The sequence below is a fragment of the Xenopus laevis genome, chromosome 1S, assembly GCF_017654675.1.
Source record: "Xenopus laevis strain J_2021 chromosome 1S, Xenopus_laevis_v10.1, whole genome shotgun sequence".
Lineage (NCBI taxonomy): Eukaryota > Metazoa > Chordata > Amphibia > Anura > Pipidae > Xenopus > Xenopus laevis.
In genome coordinates this window covers 47,525-69,996 of record NC_054372.1, presented here as the reverse complement: position 1 = coordinate 69,996, position 22,472 = coordinate 47,525, and the positions used below count along the sequence as shown (strand labels likewise).

Genomic DNA, 22,472 nt, shown 5'->3' with positions numbered 1-22,472 from the left:
GTGGCTAATTCTGACCAAGTGCCTCCTCACATCTCTCCATCCAGCAAAATGATGGCATGATGTCTGATCATGTGTGTATTGCTCTCATTGGTCTGTACCATCCCCATGTGATCCGTTCACTGACCAACCGCAAGAACAGAGTCTCCATGTACAGGTTTGTGTATTGGTACCATTGTATCTCATGGGGCAGTGTGTAGCCAGGAGTGATACCTCCACATTCATAGGTTACTGTACACGGAATGGGGGAGAAGATACAAGAGGAAAGGGAATGGGGGGAATAAGACACTAGAAGAAGGGGAATGGAGAGAATAAGAAACTAGAGGAAGGGGAATGGGGGAGGAGTAAGACACTAGAGGAAGGGGAATGGGGGGAGAAGACACTAGAGGTAGGGAAATGGGGAGAATAAGACCCTAGCGGAAGGGGAATGGGGAGGAATAAGACAGTGATCCCCACCTATTAGCTTGAGAGCAACATGTTTCTCTCAGGGTCCTCAAAGCAGATGCTTATTTTTAAATTCCAGGCTTGAAAGCAGGAAGGGGAATGGGGGGAATAAGACACTAGAGAATGGGGAGAATAAGTCACTAGAGGAAGGGGAATGGGGGGAATAAGACACTAGAGAATGGGGGAATAAGACACTAGAGGAAGGGGAATAAGACACTAGAGGATAGGGAATGGGGGCGAATAAGAAACTAGAGGAAGGGGAATGGGGGGGAATAAGACACTAGAGGAAGGGGTATGGGGGGGGAATAAGACACTAGAGAAAGGGGAATAAGACACTAGAGAAAGGGGAATGGGGGGAATAAGACACTAGAGAATGGGGGAATAAGACACTAGAGGAAGGGGAATAAGACACTAGAGCAGTGATCCCCAACCAGTAGCTCGTGAGCAACATGTTGCTCTCCAACCCCTTGGATGTTGCTCTCAATGTCCTCAAAGCAGGGGCTTATTTTTGAATTCCAGGCTTGGAAGCAAGTTTTAATTGCATAAAAACGAAGTATTGTGTCAAGTAGAGTCTCTGGTAGGCTGGCAGTCCACATAGGGCCTACCTGTAATGGAAACAGGAGTTTCTCACCTACAAGATGGCGACGGCGTCCAAGATGGCGACGGCGTCCAAAATGGCGACTCCTTCCTTCCCCAGGTGGATCCTGCTGGTCTCAGTGTGATGACGTCGGCTTCCTCTCGCCCACCGATTGGTCGCCGGCAACGGAATGGTCGCCGGCGTCAGAACGTGCGTCGGCGTCTCGACGTCAGCGTCTTGACGCCGGTGTCAGCGTCATGACGTCATTGCGTCCAAATCTTGGCACCAAACTCTGCCTATTTAAACCCCTTGGACATTACAGATCTTGCCCAAGTATAGGTTTATCTTCGTGATTCCTGGGTGTTGTATTATTGACTGATTTCTCGTGTACCTACCTTGCCTGTTATTCGGATTGACCCTTTGCTGCCTGGATAGAACCCTTTGCATGTACCTCGACTATTCTCCTGCCTGATCCCTCTGTACCACAAACTCGGTGATTACCTGCCTCCTCCTTGGTCCGCACTCCTACTGTGCCTTTGGGTCATCAATCAGGGGATCCTCTTTCTCCCACAACGGTGATGCCCATTCCAAGGCTTTACCAGTCAAGCGGGTAATGATGTATCCCACCTTGGCACGTTCCGAGACGTATTGATGAGGAAGCAGAGTAAACTGGATTTCACATTGATTGATGAACCCTCTACAAGCCTCAGAATCACCACTGAAGAGCGGAGGTGCCGGAATCCGGGGTTCGGAAACATGAAACGGCGCCACTGGAATAGTGGCCGGAGCAGAGGCAGGAACCTGAGCCGTAGGAATGAGAGCCGACAATTTGTCCAAAATGGCCTCAAGGGCTTGGCCGAAGTGCGTCTGCTGAGCTTCATAGGCCTCCATGCGTGAGGCTATCCCACGAAAGGCTCTTCCGAAATCTGGTTGAGCCGCGGCCTCCTCAGATGGGTCCATGGCCCAAGTATAATGTAAGGGCCCGAAGGCGCAGTAGGAGTGCAGACCAAGGAGAAGGCACGTAATCACCGAGTTCGTGGTACAGAAGGATCAGGCAGGAGAATAGTCGAGGTACAGGCAAAGGGTTCTATCCAGGCAGCAAAGGGTCAATCTGAATAACAGGCAAGGTAGGTACACGAGAAATCAGTCAATAATACAATACCCAGGAATCACGAAGATGAACCTATACTTGGGCAAGATCTGTAATGTCCAAGGGGTTTAAATAGGCAGAGTTTGGCGCCAAGATTTGGACGCAATGACGTCATGACGCTGACGCCGGCGTCAAGACGCTGACGTCGAGACGCACGTTCTGACGCTGGCGACCATTTCATCGCCGGCGACCAATCGGTGGGCGAGAGGAAGCCGACGTCATCACACTGAGACCAGCAGGATCCACCTGGGGAAGGAAGGAGTCGCCATTTTGGACGCCGTCGCCATTTTGGACGCCGTCGCCATCTTGGCCGCGGTCGCAATCTTGTAGGTGAGAAACTCCTGTTTCCATTACACTACCAAATAGCCAACCACAGCCCTTATTTGGCACCCTAAGGGACCTTTTCCTGCTTGTGTTGCTCTCCAACTATTTTTACATTTGAATGTGGCTCACGGGTAAAAAAAAGGTTGGGGATCCCTGCACTAGAGGATAGGGAATAGGGCGAATAAGACACTAGAGGAAGGGGAATGGGGGGGAATAAGATACTAGAGGAAGGGGAAAGGGAGCAATAAGACACTAGAGGAAGGGGAATGGGGGGAATAAGACACTAGAGGAAGAGGAATGGGGAATAAGACACTAGAGGAAGGGGAATGGGGGGAATAAGGCACTAGAGAAATGGGAATGGGAGGAATAAGAGACTAGAGGAAGGGGAATGGGGGGAATAAGACACTCGAGGAAGAGAAGTGGGGGGAATAAGACACTAGAGAAAGGGGAATGGGAGGAGTAAGACACTAGAGGAAGAGGAATGGGGGGAATAAGACACTAGAGAATGGGGAATGGGGGAATAAGACACTAGAGGAAGGGGAATGGGGGGAATAAGACAGGAGAGGAAGGGGAATGGGGGGCATAAGACACTAGAGGAAGAGGAATGGGGGGAATAAGACACTAGAGGAAGGAGAATGGGGGGAGGAAAAAGATTCTAGAGGAAGGGGAATGGGGGGAATAAGACACTAGAGGAAGAGGAATGGGGGGAATAAGACACGAAAGGAAGGGAATGGGGGAATAAGACACTAGAGGAAGGGGAATGGGGGGAATAAGACACGAGAGGAAGGGGAATGGGGGGAATAAGACACTAGAGGAAGAGGAATGGGGGGAATAAGACACTAGAGGAAGGGGAATGGGGGAGGAATAAGATTCTAGAGGAAGAGGAATGGGGGAATAAGACACTAGAGGAAGGGGAATGGGGGGAATAAGACACTAGAGGAAGGGGAATGGGGGAATAAGACACGAGAGGAAGGGGAATAAGACACTAGAGGAAGGGGAATGGGGGGGAATAAGACACTCGAGGAAGGGGAATGGGGGGAATAAGACACGAGAGGAAGGGGAATGGGGGGGAATAAGACACTAGAGGAAGAGGAAATGGGGGGAATAAGACACTAGAGGAAGGGGAATGGGGGGAGGAATAAGACTCTAGAGGAAGGGGAATGGGGGGAATAAGACACTAGAGGAAGAGGAATGGGGGGAATAAGACACTAGAGGAAGGGGAATGGGGGGAATAAGACACTAGAGGAAGGGGAATGGGGGGAATAAGAACACGAGAGGAAGGGGAATGGGGGGGGAATAAGACACTAGAGGAAGGGGAATGGGGGGAGGAATAAGATTCTAGAGGAAGGGGAATGGGGGGAATAAGACACTAGAGGAAGGGGAATGGGGGGAATAAGACACTAGAGGAAGGGGAATGGGGGGAATAAGACAGCGAGAGGAAGGGGAATGGGGGGAAATAAGACACTAGAAGGAGACGGGAATGGGGGGAATAAGACACTAAGAAACCGGGAAGGGGAAGGGGGGAATAAGGACACGAGAGGAAAGGGGAAATGAAGGGGGAATAAGACACCGAGAGGTAAGGGGAATGGGGGAATAAGACACGAGGGAAGGGGAATGGGGGGAATAAGGACCACGAGAGGGGGGGGGGAAAAGGAACACGAAGGAAGGGGAATGGGGGGAATAAGACACGAGAGGAAGAGGATGGGGGGAATAGACACTAGAGGAAGAGGAACTAGGGGGGAATAAAGACACTAAGAGGAAGGGGAAGTGGGGGGAATAAGACACGAGAGGAAGGGAATGGGGAATAAGGCACTAGAGAAGAGGAATGGGGGGAATAAGACACTAGAGGAAGTGAATAAGACACTAGAGGAAGGGGAATGGGGGGAATAAGGCACTAGAGGAAGGGGAATGGGGGGGAATAAGACACTCAATGAAGGGAAATGGGGGGAATAAGGCACTAGAGGAAGAGGAATGGGGGGAATAAGACACTAGAGGAAGGGGAATGGGGGGAGGAATAAGACTCTAGAGGAAGGGGAATGGGGGGAATAAGACACTAGAGGAAGAGGAATGGGGGGAATAAGACACTAGAGGAAGGGGAATGGGGGAATAAGACACGAGAGGAAGAGGAATGGGGGGGAATAAGACACTAGAGGAAGGGGAATGGGGGGAATAAGACCTGAGAGGAAGGGGAATGGGGGGAATAAGACACTAGAGGAAGGGGAATGGGGGGAGGAATAAGACACTAGAGGAAGGGGAATGGGGGGAATAAGACACGAGAGGACGGGGAATGGGGGAATAAGACTCTAGAGGAAGGGGAATGGGGGGAATAAGACAAAAGAGAATGGGGCAAAGGGGGGAAGTTACTAGAGGAAGAGAATTTAGGAAACATCGAATATAAAGTTAAGCACAAAAGGAGAAAATGGGGGGTAGAAGAGGCAGAAAATGCAGAGATTGGGGGATATTGGGGCCCACGCGGGATAGAAACAAGGGGGGTTCCAGGGAGAGGAATGAAGAGAAGGGGCGGGACGCTCAGCACAAGCAGAAATACTCTGCACTCACCCCGCGGTCCCCTCCCATAACGTCTCCTACAACAGCGAATCAATTCCCGGGTTCTATGACTGGGCGTGGCTCACGCTGATGGGTGGGGCGGGTGCAACAAGTCGAGGCAGAAACAGGAGGAATGAAGAGGCTGTACCTGCCAATTGGAGGCGGAAGTGGAGGGAAAAGCAGAAGCGAAGAGAGAAGTTTTCCGGGTGGGCGCGTTCTGGGGGGTTCGGAGGGTTTTTGGCCTCACAATGTCTGGATCGGACCGGCCGTTACTGGAGGGGCAACTGTACATCAAGCAAAACAAGTTTGGGAAGGTGAGAAACTCCACTGTGTCCTCTTGTGTATTTCCTCTGTACTAGTGTTGCCTAGTGTCTGTACCCCAAACTCTCTCTCCCCTGAACCCCCAGTGTCTCCCCAACTCTCTCTCCTCGACCCCCAGTGTCTCCCCAACTCTCTCTCCTGAACCCCCAGTGTCTCCCCAACTCTCTCTCCTGAACCCCCAGTGTCTCCCCAACTCTCTCTCCTCAACCCCCAGTGTCTCCCCAACCCTCTCTCCTCAACCCCCAGTGTCTCCCCAACTCTCTCTCCTCAACCCCCAGTGTCTCCCCAACTCTCTCTCCTCAACCTCCAGTGTCTCCCCAACTCTCTCCTGAACTCCCAGTGTCTTCCCAACTCTTTCCCCATAACCCCCAGTGTCTCCCCAACTCTCTCCCCTGAACCCCTAGTGTCTCCCCAACTCTCTCTCTCCTGAACCCCCAGTGTCTCTCCAACGCTCTCTCTCCTGAACCTCCAATGTCTCCCCAACTCACTCTTCTCTACCCCCACTGTCTCCCCAACTCTCTCTCCTGGACCCCCAGGGTCTCCCTAACTCTCTCTCTCCCCCCACCCCCATTGTCTCCCCAACTCTCTCCTTAACCCCCAGTGTTTCCCAAACTCTCTCTCCCCTGAACCCCTAGTGTCTTCCCAACTCTCTCTCCTGAACCCCCAGTGTCTCCCTAACTCTCTCTCTCCCCCCATCCCCCCACCCCCAGTGTCTCCCCAACTTTCTCCTTAACCCCCAGTGTCTCCCCAACTCTTTCCCCTGAACCCCCAGTGTCTCCCCAACTCTTTCTCCCCCCACCCCCAGCGTCTCCCCAACTCTCTCTCCTGAACCCCCAGTGTCTCCCCAGCTCTCTCTCCTGAACCTCCAGTGTCTCCCAAACTTTCTTTCCTCAACCCCCAGTGTCTCCCCAACTCTCTCTCCCCTGAACCCCCAGGTTCTCCCCAACTCTCTCTCTCCTGAACCCCCAGTGTCTCCCCAACTCTCTCTCCCCTGAACCCCCAGTGTCTCCCCAACGCTCTCCCCTGAACCCCCAGTGTCTCCCCAACGCTCTCCCCTGAACCCCCAGTGTCTCCCCAACGCTCTCCCCTGAACCCCCAGTGTCTCCCCAATGCTCTCCCCTGAACCCCTAGTGTCTCCCCAACTCTCTCTCTCCTGAACCCCCAGTGTCTCCCCAACTCTCTCTGCCGAACCTCCAGTGTCTCCCCAACTCTCTCTCGTCCCCCCACCCCCAGTGTCTCCCCAGCTCTCTCTCTCCTGAAACCCCAGTGTCTTCCCAACTCTCTCTCCCAAGTTTCTCCCCAACTCTCTCTCTCCTTAATCCCCAGTATCTCCCCAACTCTCTTTCCTGAACCCCCACCGTCTCCCCAACTCTCTCCCTTGAAGCCCCAGTGTCTCCCCAACTCTTTCTCACAAGTATACACAATAGAAGGTGGTGATAAACTTCAATCAAACACAGTGAGTTTCTGCAAAATTTGTGTTGTTTATTGAACACAAAGTGTCTCCCCAACTCTTTCCCCTGAACCCCCAGTGTCTCCCCAACACTTTTTCCTGAACCCCCAATGTCTCCCCAACTCTCTCTCTCAAGTGTCTCCTCAAACTCTCTCTCCTTAAAGGAACTTTTCAGTCTAAAAATAAAAACTGGGTAAATAGACTGTGCAAAATAAAAAATAAAAATTATCTAATATAGTTAGTTAGCCAAAAATGTAATGTATAAAGGTTTGCGTGAGTGGATGTCTAACATATCAGTCAGAACACTACTTCTTGCTTTTCAGCTCTCTTGGTTTACACTGACTGGTTACCCTGGTTACCAGGCAGTAACTTGAAGGGGGGCCACATGGTTCATATCTGTTGCTTGTGAATCTGAGCTGAATGCTGAGGATCAATTACAAACTCACTGAACAGATATGTCCCATGTTGTCCCCCTTATAGTCACTGACTAACTCAGAGTTAGAGAGCTGAAAAGCAGGAAGTAGTGTTCTGGCGATTATATTAGACATCCAGTCACTCCAGCCTTTATATATTACATTTTTGGCTAACTAACTATATTAGATACATTTTTTATTTTGCCCAGTCTATCTATTTACACAGTTTTTATTTTCACACTGAACTGTTCTTTTAACCCCCAGGGTCTCCCCAACACTCTCTCCTAAACCTCCAGTGTCTCCCCAACTCCCTCTCTCCTGAATCACCAGTGTCTTCCCAACTCTCTCCGCTGAACCCCCAGTGTCTCCCCAACTCCCTCTCTTTCCTGAACCCCCAGTGTTTCCCCTACTCTCTCTCTCCTGAACCCCCAGTGTCTCCTCAACTCCTTCTCACTCTTGAACCCGCAGTGTCTTCCCAAACTCTCTCTCCTGAACCCCCAGTGTCTCCCCAACTCTCTCTCTCCTGAACCACAAGTGTCTCACCAATGCAGTCTCTCCTGAACCCCCAGTGTCTCCGCAACTCTCTCTCTCTCTCCTGAACCACAAGTGTCTCACCAATGCAGTCTCTCCTGAACCCCCAGTGTCTCCCCATCTCCCTCTCTCTCCTGAACCACCAGTGTCTCTCCAACTCTCTCTCTCTCCTGATCCCACAGTGTCTCCCCCAAATCTCTTTCTCTCCTGAACCCCAGTGTCTCCCCAACGCTCTCCTGAACCTCCAATGTCTCCCCAACTTTCAGTGGGGGGGGCACAGACGATTTGTATGTTTAGTTGTACAAGACTCATGCAGTCTAATTGCTGATAGGTTGCTGAGAGCCATGTAATACCTAGTGCTTGCTGCTGATTGGTGCAAGTGGGTTCCTACTAATTAGCCATCCTGTATAAATAAAGGGTTAATTTTCCCCAACAGAAATGGAAGCGCTGCCATGCACTACTGTACCCTGACTCTCCCTTCGGCGTGGCTCGCTTGGAGTTCTATGACTGGAAGGAGGGGCCCGTGGTAGGGGTAGCGTCTGGCAGAATGCATTTCTGTGGCCCCATCAGCTTCCGAGAGTGGCCCTAAGGACAACATGGTGGCTTTCACTCTGGAAACCAATGACAAGACAATTCTCCTGTCCAGTGACTGTGTTGGTGCCAGTGAGTGGGTTCAGAAACTGTGTGAGCTGTCATTCCCGGTGAGTACCCGCCCTTTCTTCATTTACCCATCAGCCCCCGTAGGGCAAATTATTGTCCCCCTTAGCAAAGCAAGCCCTCATTTGGTTTGGCAGTCTGACCATGCATTATTACATATGGCACTTCAGGAGCGGGGCTGGTTTAGACAGACCATCCTATTGGCCACAGTCATTGGTTGATGAGAGAGAAGAGGCAGTGTCAGGATCCACTGTCCCTCTCAGGTCAGGTTCTTGGACCATTGTGGCTGGTCAGTTGTTTATTTGGGTCAGAAACACCTAAGTGTGGCCCATGTCTGCTCACTGACCTTCCATTGCTGCAGAGTAACTAACCTTGTAATGTTTACCCTACCTCTTTACCCCAACTCCTTATCTCCCACCTCTTTACCCCACCTGTTTACCTCAACACTTTAACCCCACCACTTTACCCAAACTCTTTATCCACCTCTTTACCCCAACTCTTTATCCACCTCTTTACCCCAACTCTTTATCCACCTCTTTACCCCAACTCCTTATCCCATCTCTTTACCCTACTGCTTTACCCCAACGCTTTACCCCAACGCTTTACCCCAACGCTTTACCCCCAACGCTTTACCCCCAACGCTTTACCCCCAACGCTTTACCCCCAACGCTTTACCCCCAACGATTTACCCGCAACGCTTTACCCCCAACGCTTTACCCCCAACGCTTTACCCCCAACGCTTTACCCCTGCTTACTTATGTTCATGCTACCCCTAATACACCTGCTAGATTGGCGGACTCCAGCGTCTGGCAGCAGTTCGCATATCGTAGCACACTTGTCTGATAATATCAGTGTTAGGTTTAGTAACAGAGTTATTAACAATTTCTATCTCAGACAGTATAAGAACACTTTTAGAAATACATGGGAGATGGTGGGAGAGGGTGTGATGTTTATATGGACAGAGTCGCATCACCTGATCACTGAAATCAACAAAACGTAGTCATTGCCTGTTAGGAACTGTCATCCCTGTCCAACTGGCCAGTCCCAGTAAGAGGCTGATCTGAGGGTGGGGAAAGACAATCAGGAAGTGACATCACCTGAGAGAGTAAGTGGGTGGAGTTGTTGCACAGAGAGACTCAGGGGCACGGTTGGCTTCGGTCCCACGCTGCACAGAGACACAGTGGGAAACTGTTGGTTATTCAGGTCAGTGTCAGTAATGGGCTGCTCCATAAATCACACATCATCCCAGTGTGAAAGCAGAATAAAGGCAAAGTGCTACATTTCCCCTGGTCTTCATCTCCATATCACCCTCTGACATTTCTACTACCAGCCCCCTATGTGACTGTGATCAGTCTGTGCCCACACATTGCACTGCCCTGTGCTTGGCACATCTTCAGGAGAGACTGTGGGACTATACTTTATGCATACGGCCCTACCTGTCAGTGCAGGACGTATGGGGGTTAAGGTCTCCTCTCTGGATGCAGGATAAACAATTGATGAATTCTTAAGCTCCTCCTCTTCCTGTATCGCCCTCTACTGTCAGTTTTTTGTTTGTCCTGCTTGAAGGTGGACGCCTCATATATTCGGCTTCACATTGGATTTTAATTTATTAGGGGAGCTCTTTGAGCCCTCATTGGTAGCGTTGAGACCCTATATTATCACTGGTACCTTCATGTGAGCCCTGCTGCAGAGTGCTCCATATTGGATCATTTAGATACATGGGTATACATGCTTAGGGTATATATATATATATATATATATATATATATATAGACAAATACAAGATTCCTCTGCACTCAACCCATTATCAATATATTTAAGACAGAGACATTTTGTGCTACTGCTACTGAATATGACTTACCCTTTAAACAACACAGGGATTGTTTGTCCATATATTGCAATATATTTAAGCTGGCCAACTACGTCAAAGTCATCCCATATCTGGCCAGTCCTATGCTCAATTTTCATCTGATTCATCAAGAATTCTATGTTTTCATTATACATTTTATAAAAGGGACGAATACGTTTTACCTGCAACTTACTAGCTGCTTTCAAAGGAAAATATGGCCAGCTTAAATATATTGCAATATATGGACAAACAATCCCTGTTTTGTTTAAAGGGTAAGGCATTTTTCAGTAGCAGTATGCACAAAATGTCTCTGTCTTAAATATATTGATAATGGGTTGAGTGCAGAGGAATCTTGTATTTGTCTATATGTATTTTGTGGTCACACCCTCATTGCACCCCCGCCTAATGATTTTAAAAACTAGTGGTGAGCACAACTTTCCCTTGTTTGTTATAGTTCTACAAGAGCAGTGACCAGCTCCATGTTGTAGCTCCCACCCCCTCCAACTATAGTCAGGTGATCCCACTGGTGTCTAATAAAAGGGCAGCCAAGTTTGGGAGTTTTCCTTTGAAAGCAGCTAGTAAGTTGCAGGTAAAACGTATTCGTCCCTTTTATAAAATGTATAATGAAAACATAGAATTCTTGATGAATCAGATGAAAATTGAGCATAGGACTGGCCAGATATGGGATGACTTTGACGTAGTTGGCCAGCTTAAATATATTGCAATATATGGACAAACAATCCCTGTTTTGTTTAAAGGGTAAGGCATTTTTCAGTAGCAGTATGCACAAAATGTCTCTGTCTTAAATATATTGATAATGGGTTGAGTGCAGAGGAATCTTGTATTTGTCTATATGTATTTTGTGGTCACACCCTCATTGCACCCCCGCCTAATGATTTTAAAAACTAGTGGTGAGCACAACTTTCCCTTGTTTGTTATAGTTCTACAAGAGCAGTGACCAGCTCCATGTTGTAGCTCCCACCCCCTCCAACTATAGTCAGGTGATCCCACTGGTGTCTAATAAAAGGGCAGCCAAGTTTGGGAGTTTTCCTTTGAAAGCAGCTAGTAAGTTGCAGGTAAAACGTATTCGTCCCTTTTATAAAATGTATAATGAAAACATAGAATTCTTGATGAATCAGATGAAAATTGAGCATAGGACTGGCCAGATATGGGATGACTTTGACGTAGTTGGCCAGCTTAAATATATTGCAATATATGGACAAACAATCCCTGTTTTGTTTAAAGGGTAAGGCATTTTTCAGTAGCAGTATGCACAAAATGTCTCTGTCTTAAATATATTGATAATGGGTTGAGTGCAGAGGAATCTTGTATTTGTCTATATGTATTTTGTGGTCACACCCTCATTGCACCCCCGCCTAATGATTTTAAAAACTAGTGGTGAGCACAACTTTCCCTTGTTTGTTATAGTTCTACAAGAGCAGTGACCAGCTCCATGTTGTAGCTCCCACCCCCTCCAACTATAGTCAGGTGATCCCACTGGTGTCTAATAAAAGGGCAGCCAAGTTTGGGAGTTTTCCTTTGAAAGCAGCTAGTAAGTTGCAGGTAAAACGTATTCGTCCCTTTTATAAAATGTATAATGAAAACATAGAATTCTTGATGAATCAGATGAAAATTGAGCATAGGACTGGCCAGATATGGGATGACTTTGACGTAGTTGGCCAGCTTAAATATATTGCAATATATGGACAAACAATCCCTGTTTTGTTTAAAGGGTAAGGCATTTTTCAGTAGCAGTATGCACAAAATGTCTCTGTCTTAAATATATTGATAATGGGTTGAGTGCAGAGGAATCTTGTATTTGTCTATATGTATTTTGTGGTCACACCCTCATTGCACCCCCGCCTAATGATTTTAAAAACTAGTGGTGAGCACAACTTTCCCTTGTTTGTTATATATATATATATATATATATATATATATATATATATATATATATATATATATATATAAAGGGCCCTTCCCTTCCTTAGAGCAGCGTTTATGGCCAGTGTGAGCCCTACCTTGGTCAGGGGACCACCATGATCCAAGGGGACTAGCGTTGCTCCACTTTCAACGACCAATTGTTCTGCACCTAGGGAGCAATTCTGGATGACCGTCAGAAACTCCCCTGGCATCTACTAAACCCGTCTCTGGTTACCTTACCGCACTTGCCAGCCTCCCGCCAGTATTAACTACTGGAGTACGGGTAGACGCAACTTCCGCTTCTCGGATGCATGGGTGAATGAGTCACTTCCGTTCACGCTTGGCACTAACAGAAGCGCGCCAATTCGGCTGGAGCTTACAGTGACATCACCAGGGCGTGCGCATCGTATGGAACGGAGATCCGCAGCTAATGGTCCCCATAGACGCGACGATTCTTCTTGCCGAACGACCGATTTTAGGGAAGCCCGACCAATCCTTCGAAATTATCGTGCGGTTAGTGGTATTCGAACGATCGTACATCTTACGATTTTTCGGCCGACATCTGTCGGGAAATTGATCGGCCAGGTCAAAAAATCTTTGTCGGTCCCAGTGCAATCTCTCTATGTTTGCAGGGCCAAGCAGGCAGCTCCCCTTTGTTTTCCTGGTAAATTGGTCTTTTTAGTTGATGGTAGATTCGTACGATCGTACGATCGTTTTGAGAAGATTGTGGTCTCACGATCAGGATCTGATCTTTTAAAAATCTCAACATCTATGGCCATCTTTAGTCAAATAACTTATGACTGTTATATTTGAAGCATTGCCATACGATTTAACGGAAGGGATTTAGCCTGTAGTACACGGCTACATACAGGAGGGAAAGATATCATGGCACAATCTAAAGAACTTTTCGATTTCATTGAGGATCTTTCATCAATCACTATTGAGACCCAAAAGAAGCTAGCAAGGGCAGTCAAAAGGAGGGGTAAAAGAAAGGAGACATTAACTGCATCTCCTTCTCCACCTATTCTGCCTAAAATTGGTAGATCTGCACAATATGCTGAGTCAGATACTGATTTAGGAGCTCCTTTACCACTGCCTACCATTGCGATGGTACATGCTAGTCAGGACCCTCCTACCCCCCCCCCCCTCAAATATCTCCTGGCCCTTCGAGACCAGCACCTGGCTCTCCTCAGCCACAATCTCAGGATTGTTCTGCTACCAATACAGCATCTTCAAATCAGCAATTTTCACAGTTTTTGGGATGGTTACAACCCCACATACATTCTTCAGTGCAGCAAGCAGTAGCTAGCCAAGTACAAGTCCCTACTAAACACAAGGCCGAGTCCAAGACACCTGTGGTTATTCTGTCTGACGCATCTGACTGAATCTGACTCGGCTTCAGAATCTGACACGCAACACAGTGATTTTTCAGAATCAGATACTGCCTCTTCTGATGGGGCCTCTACTAATAAGCAGCCTGACGATGTCAAATTACTGCTTAAGTACCTGTGTGATACCTTAGAAATCAAGGAATCACATTTACCGATATCTAAACTTGATAAGGTTCTCAATAACACTCCAGAGCAAAACCAGAGCATTTCCCACTAGCAGATCAGTCACTCAGATAATATCTGATGTATGGTCCGAACCGGACAAGCGGAATAATTTACCACAAAAATTCCACTCTAAGTATCCCATAACTAATGAACATAAGCAGCTTGGGGATAAATCTCCAAGAGTTGATTCTGCCATTGTACACTTATCTAAAAATACTACTCCATCTGAGGATGCCGGCTCTTTCTATGACCCCATGAATAAGAAAATGGAGTCAGCACTTAAAAGAGACTTTATGCATTCAGCAGCCATCATATGCCCAGCCTCTGCATCCCTTAGTGTGGTAAGCACAGCTAGAATTTGGTGTGAAGAGCTTAAGAGATCTCCTATTAACAAAAATCCAGACACGGCGGCAACTGTAGATAAACTCACTTTAGCTCTCTCATTTTAAAGTAACGCATTGCTTGAGATTACCAAGCTAGCCACTAGAGCTTCAGCGGCATCCATAACAGCTAGAAGGCCTCTATGGTTGAGACAGTGGTCAGGGGACGCTGCTTCCAAAAACAGATTGGTATCCCTCAAATTTGAAGGTTTGCAACCTTTTGGCCCTGAGCTAAAAAAGATAATTTCGGAAGTCACAGGAGGGAAAGGAGCATTCTTGCCCCAAGGCAAGAGAACCTGGGGTTCATCACGCAAAGATATGTCCAAGCGTAACTGTCATCATAAGACAATCTAACAGAGGTAGACCTAGTACATAATCCTCTAATAAGAAATTCAAACCATGGCTTTCACAGCCAAAGAACTCTAGAAAAGGGTCAGGTCAGGTTTGTTCCATCAAAACAACCTACAGATCCAGTCAAGGCAGAATCCACCACCATCATTCTTTGCGACCTTCTAGAGAGAGGGTTAGTGACCTTAGTCCCTCCAGAAGAGTGATTCTGCGGTTTTTACGCTAACCTTTTTTTGTTACCAAAGAAAGATGGTGGTTTTCGCCCAGTATTAAATTTGCACCCACTCAACAAATCAGTAAAATATCTAAGTTTCAAGATGGAAACAGTACGCTCCATAACAGCATCCATACCAATAGGTACATTCATGACAAAGCTAGACCTGAAGGATGCGTATTTACATATCCCTATACATCCTCAACATCACAAATATTTCTGTTTTTTTATCAACCAGCAACATTATCAGTTCCAAGCAATGCCCTTCGGATTGATGTCAGCTCCAAGGGCATTCACAAAAGCGTTAGGAGCTCTAGTAGCAAAGATTTGCTCACTAGGAGTTCACATTTATCCATTTCTCAGCGACATATTAATATTTGCAGAATCAAGAGAAAAATTGCATCACGACCCTCAAGTATGTATTCAACATCTCACACGGCTGGATAATAAACCAGCACAAAAGCATTCTGACCCCCAGTCAGATTCTCCCATTTTTGGGGTTGGTAGTCAACTCCAAATTTCAGAGTCTTTTTCTCCCTGCAGAAAAAATTACCAAGATTCACTCTTCCTTGCGATAATTGCAAGACAGCAGAGTAACCGCTTTTAACGTACTTAACATACTTACTTTAACATACTAGGTCTCATGGCATCAACTATAGATGCAGTACCGTTTGCAAAATTCCATGAGACCATTACAAAGAGAATTTCTCAAGCAGTGGAACAAAAACTTAGTGCAAAACTTGGAGCAACCAATCTATCTATCTATCCGAAATAGCCAGCCACCTTCACTGGTGGGCCAAGGAGGAAAACCTCAACCATGGCAATTTCCAGTCCCTCTAGTCATATCGACAGACGCCAGCCTCAGAAGCTGGTGAGCGGCATGGCAACACCAATCGTGCCAGGGCCTCTGGAACATTCAGGGAGACTTCACATAAATTTCCTCAAGATAAGAGCAATATTCAATGCCCTCATTCATTGGTCAGCATATCTCAAAGCAACTCATGTGCGCATACAGTCAGACAACAGCACTGCAGTTGCGTACCTCAACAAACAAGGAGGTACAAGGAGCGCGGCAGCAATGTCAGAGATTTCAAAGATAATCAATTGGGCCGAAAGAAACTCAATGATCCTCACAGCGATTTACAATCCAGGGCTTCAAAACTGGCAAGCGGACTACCTCAGCCGCAACACTCTAGATCCAGGAGAATGGAAGCTCAAGGACACAGTTTTTTAACTGATTACATACAAATGGGGCATTCCTTGTGTGGATGTCATGGCATCCAGACACAGCACTCAACTGCAAAGATTCTTCTCCAGGATCAGGGACCCAATGGCAGAGGCTGTAGAGGTGCTGGCTCCACCTTGGTCCTATCAAATGGCTTATGCCTTTCCACCCATTCCGATGGTGCAAAAAACTCTCACAAAGATTCGACAGGAAAGGGTCCCAACAATTTTAGTGGCACCAGCATGGCTGTCACACAGTTGGTTTGCAGACGTGATAGACATGCTAGCAGACCAACCATTCCAGTTGCCTTTACTCCCAGGCCTTCTGACGCAGGGTCCCTCTTGGTACCCAGACGTACCCAGAGTTTAACGGCTTTTCTATTGAATCCGACATCTGGAAGCAAAAAGGATTTCCACCAACAGGGATTAATACGTTGCTATCAGCAAGACGACCAACAACAGCCAGAACATACCATACCAAGGCCTGACATGGAACACTTGTCATTTTTCACAGATCCTACAATTCCTTGCAATAAGGATTTGATATTCAGTTAGGCATTACATCCTTAAAAGTTCAAACTTCAGCCCTAGCAGACTTATTTCATATACAATGGGCATTACTGCCAGAATTCAAACAGTTTTTTCAAGGTCTCTACAGACTTAGACCACCATCAAAAAGTCCAATCCCTCCTTGGAATTTAAATTTAGTTTTAGATACCTCCTTTTGAACCCATTGAGTCTACAGAATTGAAATTCTTGACTCTTAAGACTGTTTGTTTTCTTACTGGCAATAGCTTCAGCAAGGAGAGTATCTTAGTTAGCATCACTATCTTGCAAATTTCCATGGCTAAAATTTCAACCAGACAAGTTATTACTTCGTACTAACCCAGCCTTTCTTCCTAAAATGTTCTCTGCCTTCCATTTAAATCAAGACATTGTGATACCATCACAGTCAGGGCCCTAAAAACTTACGTTAGGAGAACCGACTCCCTTAGGCAGACAGAGGTTCTATTTGTACTTTTTTGGGGGCACAGAGCGGGGGCTCCCACCTCTAAGAGATCCATAGCTAGATGGTTAGTTGAATCTATATCTCAAGCTTATAACAAAACAGGAATGACCCCTCCAATACCTCTTAGGGCACATTCCACTAGGAAGGTCAGCACTTCTTGGGCCTTTCAGCAAGAAGCTTAATTGGAAGCAATATGTCAAGCAGCCAACTGATCATCTCCACACACATTTTCAAAATTTTACAAGTTTGATATTTTAATGCAAACGAATCAGAGTTTGGCAGGAAGGTGCTACAAGCAGCGGTATCACGTAGATAGCTTCCTGACTAACGGTAGAGGGAGACACAGGAAGAGGAGGAGCTTAGGAATTCATTAATTGTTTGTCCTGCCTCCAGAGAGGAGAACTTAACCCCTAACTATGTTCTCTGTGGAACTATACTGTGTTCTCTGTAGGACTATACTGTGTTCACTGTGGTACTATACTGTGTTCTCTGTGGTACTATACTGTGTTCTCTGTGGAACTATACTATGTTCTCTGTGGAACTATACTATGTTCTCTGTAGGACTATACTATGTTCTCTGTGGTACTATACTGTGTTCTCTGTGGTACTATACTGTGTTCTCTATGGTACTATACTGTGTTCTCTGTGGTACTATACTGTGTTCTCTGTAGGACTATACTGTGTTCTCTGTGGAACTATACTGTGTTCTCTGTAGGACTATACTATGTTCTCTGTAGGACTATACTGTGTTCACTGTGGTACTATACTGTGTTCTCTGTGGTACTATACTGTGTTCTCTGTGGAACTATACTATGTTCTCTGTAGGACTATACTATGTTCTCTGTGGTACTATACTGTGCAGCCTGTACATGTGCGCCACCCCGAAAAAACCCATAGAGCGAGACGCCAGCCAGCTAACATTCCCAATACACGGACCGCACAGAAACCGAGTGACAAGGGAACCAGCCTTTTCCCCCACGCTGAACAGCCACTCGGAAGAGGTACTGCATTAATTCTATTTAGCTAAGTAGTTGTCGGCTGGGTGGGATACGGAACCACATTGAAATAAGAGCAGATATCAAGCGGACCGTGCATATATATTGAAGCTGCGGGTCCCTCGCTGCGTGTGTGTATGTATGTGTATATATATATATATATATATAAATATATTTTTGCTGGCACAGGACAAGCGGGTGGTGGCTGAATATCACAATATTGGGACTGAAGGCTATGTGAGTGCTCCAGGTCACGGGAATGAAAACGAGGAACTTAGTGGTGGTGGTGATTTGAATGTGTTGGAAGAAGTGGATGACATTTTAGCCTGATAGGCTCATGTGTGAAATTCGATATGGTTTTATACAACACCTATTTGAATACACTTTCCAACACACATTGCTAAGGATCAGGGGATTCTTTTTTTTTTTTTTTAATATTTTTTATTTAATACAGATTTTTCATGACAAGAGTTACATACATCACATAGTAAGAAAAAAACAAAAAACGAGAGAGAAGAAAAAGAAAAAAAGAGAAATACATACCTTTTTATAAAGGTATGTATCAGACAGGGAAGTAGGGACTAATTCTAATATCCTTGTTCATTTCTTATTACATATAGGGGAATCATATCCTCAGTATAGAATATATCTTATATATAATATATAGGCAATCCCACATATACTTTTATTGTAGTTCAGATACTGTTAGTGCTCCTAAATAAATCTTCCTTTCCGACTAAATTCTTCTCCCAATTTCTCATTCCTACATTAATTTTAACTGTTCAAAAATTCCAACCATGGTTCCCATATTTCCCAATATCTCTTACTGTTATTTTGTAAAATGTAGGTTATTTCTTCCATCTTCCTAGTGTCTTCAACTCTATGCTGCCATTCCCCATATTCTGGAGAAATGGGTCTCTTCCAATATCTCGGGATTAATGACCTAGCCGTACTCAGCAAATGCATGGTGAGTTGTTTTTTCACTATAGTATTGCTTCCTTTCCCTATGCTTAGGAGGATCAATGGGATATCTCCCCCATCAATTTTTATGCCTGTTACGTCTGAAATTACTTCCAAGATCTTTCCCCAATATTCCCTCAAAGCCGTACATTTATACCATATATGGACCTGAGTCCCCCTTTCTTTCCCACATCTCCAACATATATCAGAATTTAAAAGACATATCTTTCGCATTTTTATGGGTGTTAGATGCCATCTCGTTATCAATTTATAATTCATTTCTCTTACTCTCTCTGATCTTGAGGATTTGTGAGCTGCGGCCTGAATCTTATTCCACATTAAGGAGGTAATTCTTATATCCAACTCTTTTTCCCACTCCTTGCATGTTCCTTCTATTTCCACAATAATATTTGCTATTAGTAATTTGTATATGGTAGAAATGGCTTTGTTGAGCGCTTCTTGGCTTTCCAGTATTTCTTCCCATTTTGTTCGCTCTCTATTCCATCCTTCTACCCCCTTCTTTTGTATATAATACCATAGTTGAAAATATTCCCACGCATCTCTGGTGTGTCTGCCCCACCTCTCTTGAACTTCTTGTAACGATAATACTTTATTATTTTTTACAAAATCGACAACTTTGGTCTCTCTACCTTCTATTTCCTGCCACTTTTTGAAAGCCCCTTGTTGTAAACTTGGCCTAAAAGAAATGTTGTTCACTAAGGGTTCCAGGATGTATGGGCAGCTAGTTAGATTCATCTTTAACCTGTTTTTAAACCAGAGCTCGAATGTTGGTGCAATTAAAGGATGGTGTTTTGCTATTTTGGGAAGGTCTTTCTGATCACCCCATAAATAATTCACCAATGGTTTTTCCATAAACTGTTGTTCCAGCCCCACCCAATCCTTCTTTCTCTCCGTTAGGTACCACTGTTTAATTCTTGTTAGATGGATTGACATCTGATATAATTGAGCGTCTGGTAGAGCTAGCCCTCCCCTTTCTTTTGGCAAGATTAGTTTCTTGTATTGGATCCTAGATGATTTACCTTTCCAAATAAATTTAATAATCTGTGTCTTGACCTTTTTGAAAAAATCCACCGGTATCTTTATAGGCAACGCCTGCAAATAGTATATCAATTTGGGCATCAACACCATTTTTATTGTTTGTATTTTACCAAACCAGGATAGATTCAGTCCGTTCCATACATTTATCTTATTCTGGTTTGATATCAACAATGGTATGAAGTTATTTTTGTATAAGTCCGTCCAGTTGGATGTTAGATTGACCCCCAGGTATCTTATACTCTGATGTACTACTTTAAAGGGGAAACTTTGTTCCAATTCTACCAGAATCCCATTAGGAGTATTAATGTTTAAGATATGGGATTTTGTTAGGTTCACCTTAAAATTGGATAACAAGCCAAAGTGATCTATAAGTGATAGTAAGCAAGGTATAGAAGTCGTAGGGTTGGAAACAAATAAAGCAATATCATCCGCAAAAGCAACTGTTTTGTATTCTTTGTCTTTGACTTTCATTCCCTTAATGTTAGCTTCTAATCTGATATGTGCTAATAAAGTCTCAATTACCATCACAAAAAGCAATGGCGATAGAGGACATCCCTGTCTAGTGCCATTACAGATCCTTACTGGAGATGATAGCCTACCATTAACTTTAACTCTCGCATATGGCTCCTTATATAATGCTAAGATACGGTTTATAGTACCCTCTCCTATACCAAATCCCCTCAAAACTTTCTCTAAATATGGCCATGCAACCCTGTCGAATGCTTTTTCTGCGTCCATTGTTATTAATACTGTTGCAGATTGTTGGTCTTTTTTCCTCATTTCCCCCTCTTTCATTAGAGAAATAATTTTGTATATGTTATCTTTTCCTTCCCTTCTAGGTATAAAACCCGCTTGGTCTTCGTGTATTAAATCTGGTAGGTATTTTTTTAATCTATTGGCGATTATTTTAGCATAGATTTTTAGATCGATGTTTATTAGAGATATGGGTCTGTAACTTGCACATTGCTGGGGGTCTTTCCCTTCCTTTGGTATTATAGTGATATGTGCTTCTTTCCCTTGCTTATGGAACCCTTGTGTTTGGTCAATAGAGTTAAAGTAATCGCTTAATAGTGGTATTAACTCCATCTTATATGTTTTGTAATATATTGCGCTGAAACCATCTGGTCCAGGGCTTTTCCCTTCAGCCATTGAGTCTATAGTATTACTAATTTCTTGAAAAGTAAATGGGGAGTCTAACCCTGACCTCTCGCTTGTTGTTAGGTGCGGTAGCTGTGCTCTATTAATAAATTGTTCCATTTCCTCCCTGTTATCTTTTTGTCTCTCTCCTTCTTGTATTCTATATAATGATTGATAATATTGTTGAAAAGTTTCGACTATACTATGTGTATCATAATGAGTTGTTTGGGCTTTATCTTTTATTGATACAATATGGGTCTGTTGGTTAGTTTTTTTCAATCTTTGGGCAAAGAATTTGCTACATTTGTCTCCAAATTCGTAGCTTTTTTGTTTGCTGTACATATAAGCCTTATATGTCTTCTGATCCAGTATTGCCTTCAGCTGCAATCTTTTCTTTTCTAATTGTGACGTCATTTCGTCTGTTGTTTTTGTTTTATGTTTCTGTTCTAATATCGAAATGTCTTTTATTAGTATATTGATTTGTTTTTCCTTTTCTTTCTTTAGATTACTGCTGAAGGCAATCAGCTGCCCCCTAAGCACGCATTTCTTAGTTTCCCACAATGTCGCTGGACTCACCTCTGGGCCTGCATTTTCCCTTATAATTTGCTTTATCATTTCTCTGATTTTTTCTTTATTTTCTTTCTTATGTATCAATAAATTGTTGAATCTCCAAGTGTATTCTCTTTCAATTATTTGCGGTATGTCAAACTTGACCATTATTGGGAAATGATCTGAGAAACAATTGGTACTTATCTTCGCATCTGTAACTATATGGAGCCAAGCTTGTGACATAAACAAATAATCTATCCGAGAATAGACCCTATGAGTCTTCGAGAAATGAGTGTAATCTTTAACTTTAGGGTGCCTAGTTCTCCATATGTCTACCAACGATACCTCCATTAGCCCCTGTTTCACTCTTTTTAGTCCTTTAAATGAAATATGACTTTTCCCATTCGAGGAGTCTAATGTTGGATCCATTGTTAGATTCAGGTCTCCTCCCATTATCACTAGGCCTTCCTTAAAAGCATTCAGTTCAGATAGAAAGTTATTCACAAATTTTACTTGAGCTTGATTAGGTACATAGATATTTGCTATAGTTATTTTTAACTCTCCTATTTTCCCTTTTATTATAACGTACCTGCCGTCACTGTCCCTCTTACAATCTTGTAACACAAATGGAAGATCTCTATGAATCATTATTAGCACCCCTGTTGCTTTCTTCTGCGGGTTGTTATTAAAGTATATTTGTGGATATAAATGGTCTCTCAAAACTGGTCCTTGACCTTCTTTAAAATGGGTCTCTTGGAGCAAAATTATATGGGCCTTAAGTTTCTTGCAGCTATTTAATATCTGGCTTCTTTTAACAGGTTCGTTTAGCCCATTTACATTATAACTCAATACTGTACA

The 22,472-nt window shown here is 44.8% G+C and overlaps 1 pseudogene; it reads left to right on the top strand.

The window, feature by feature from the left end:
• The first annotated feature begins 5,218 nt into the window (after nt 1–5,218).
• The window catches only part of LOC108706467, a 29,313-nt pseudogene continuing 12,059 nt past the window's right edge, over nt 5,219–22,472 (top strand).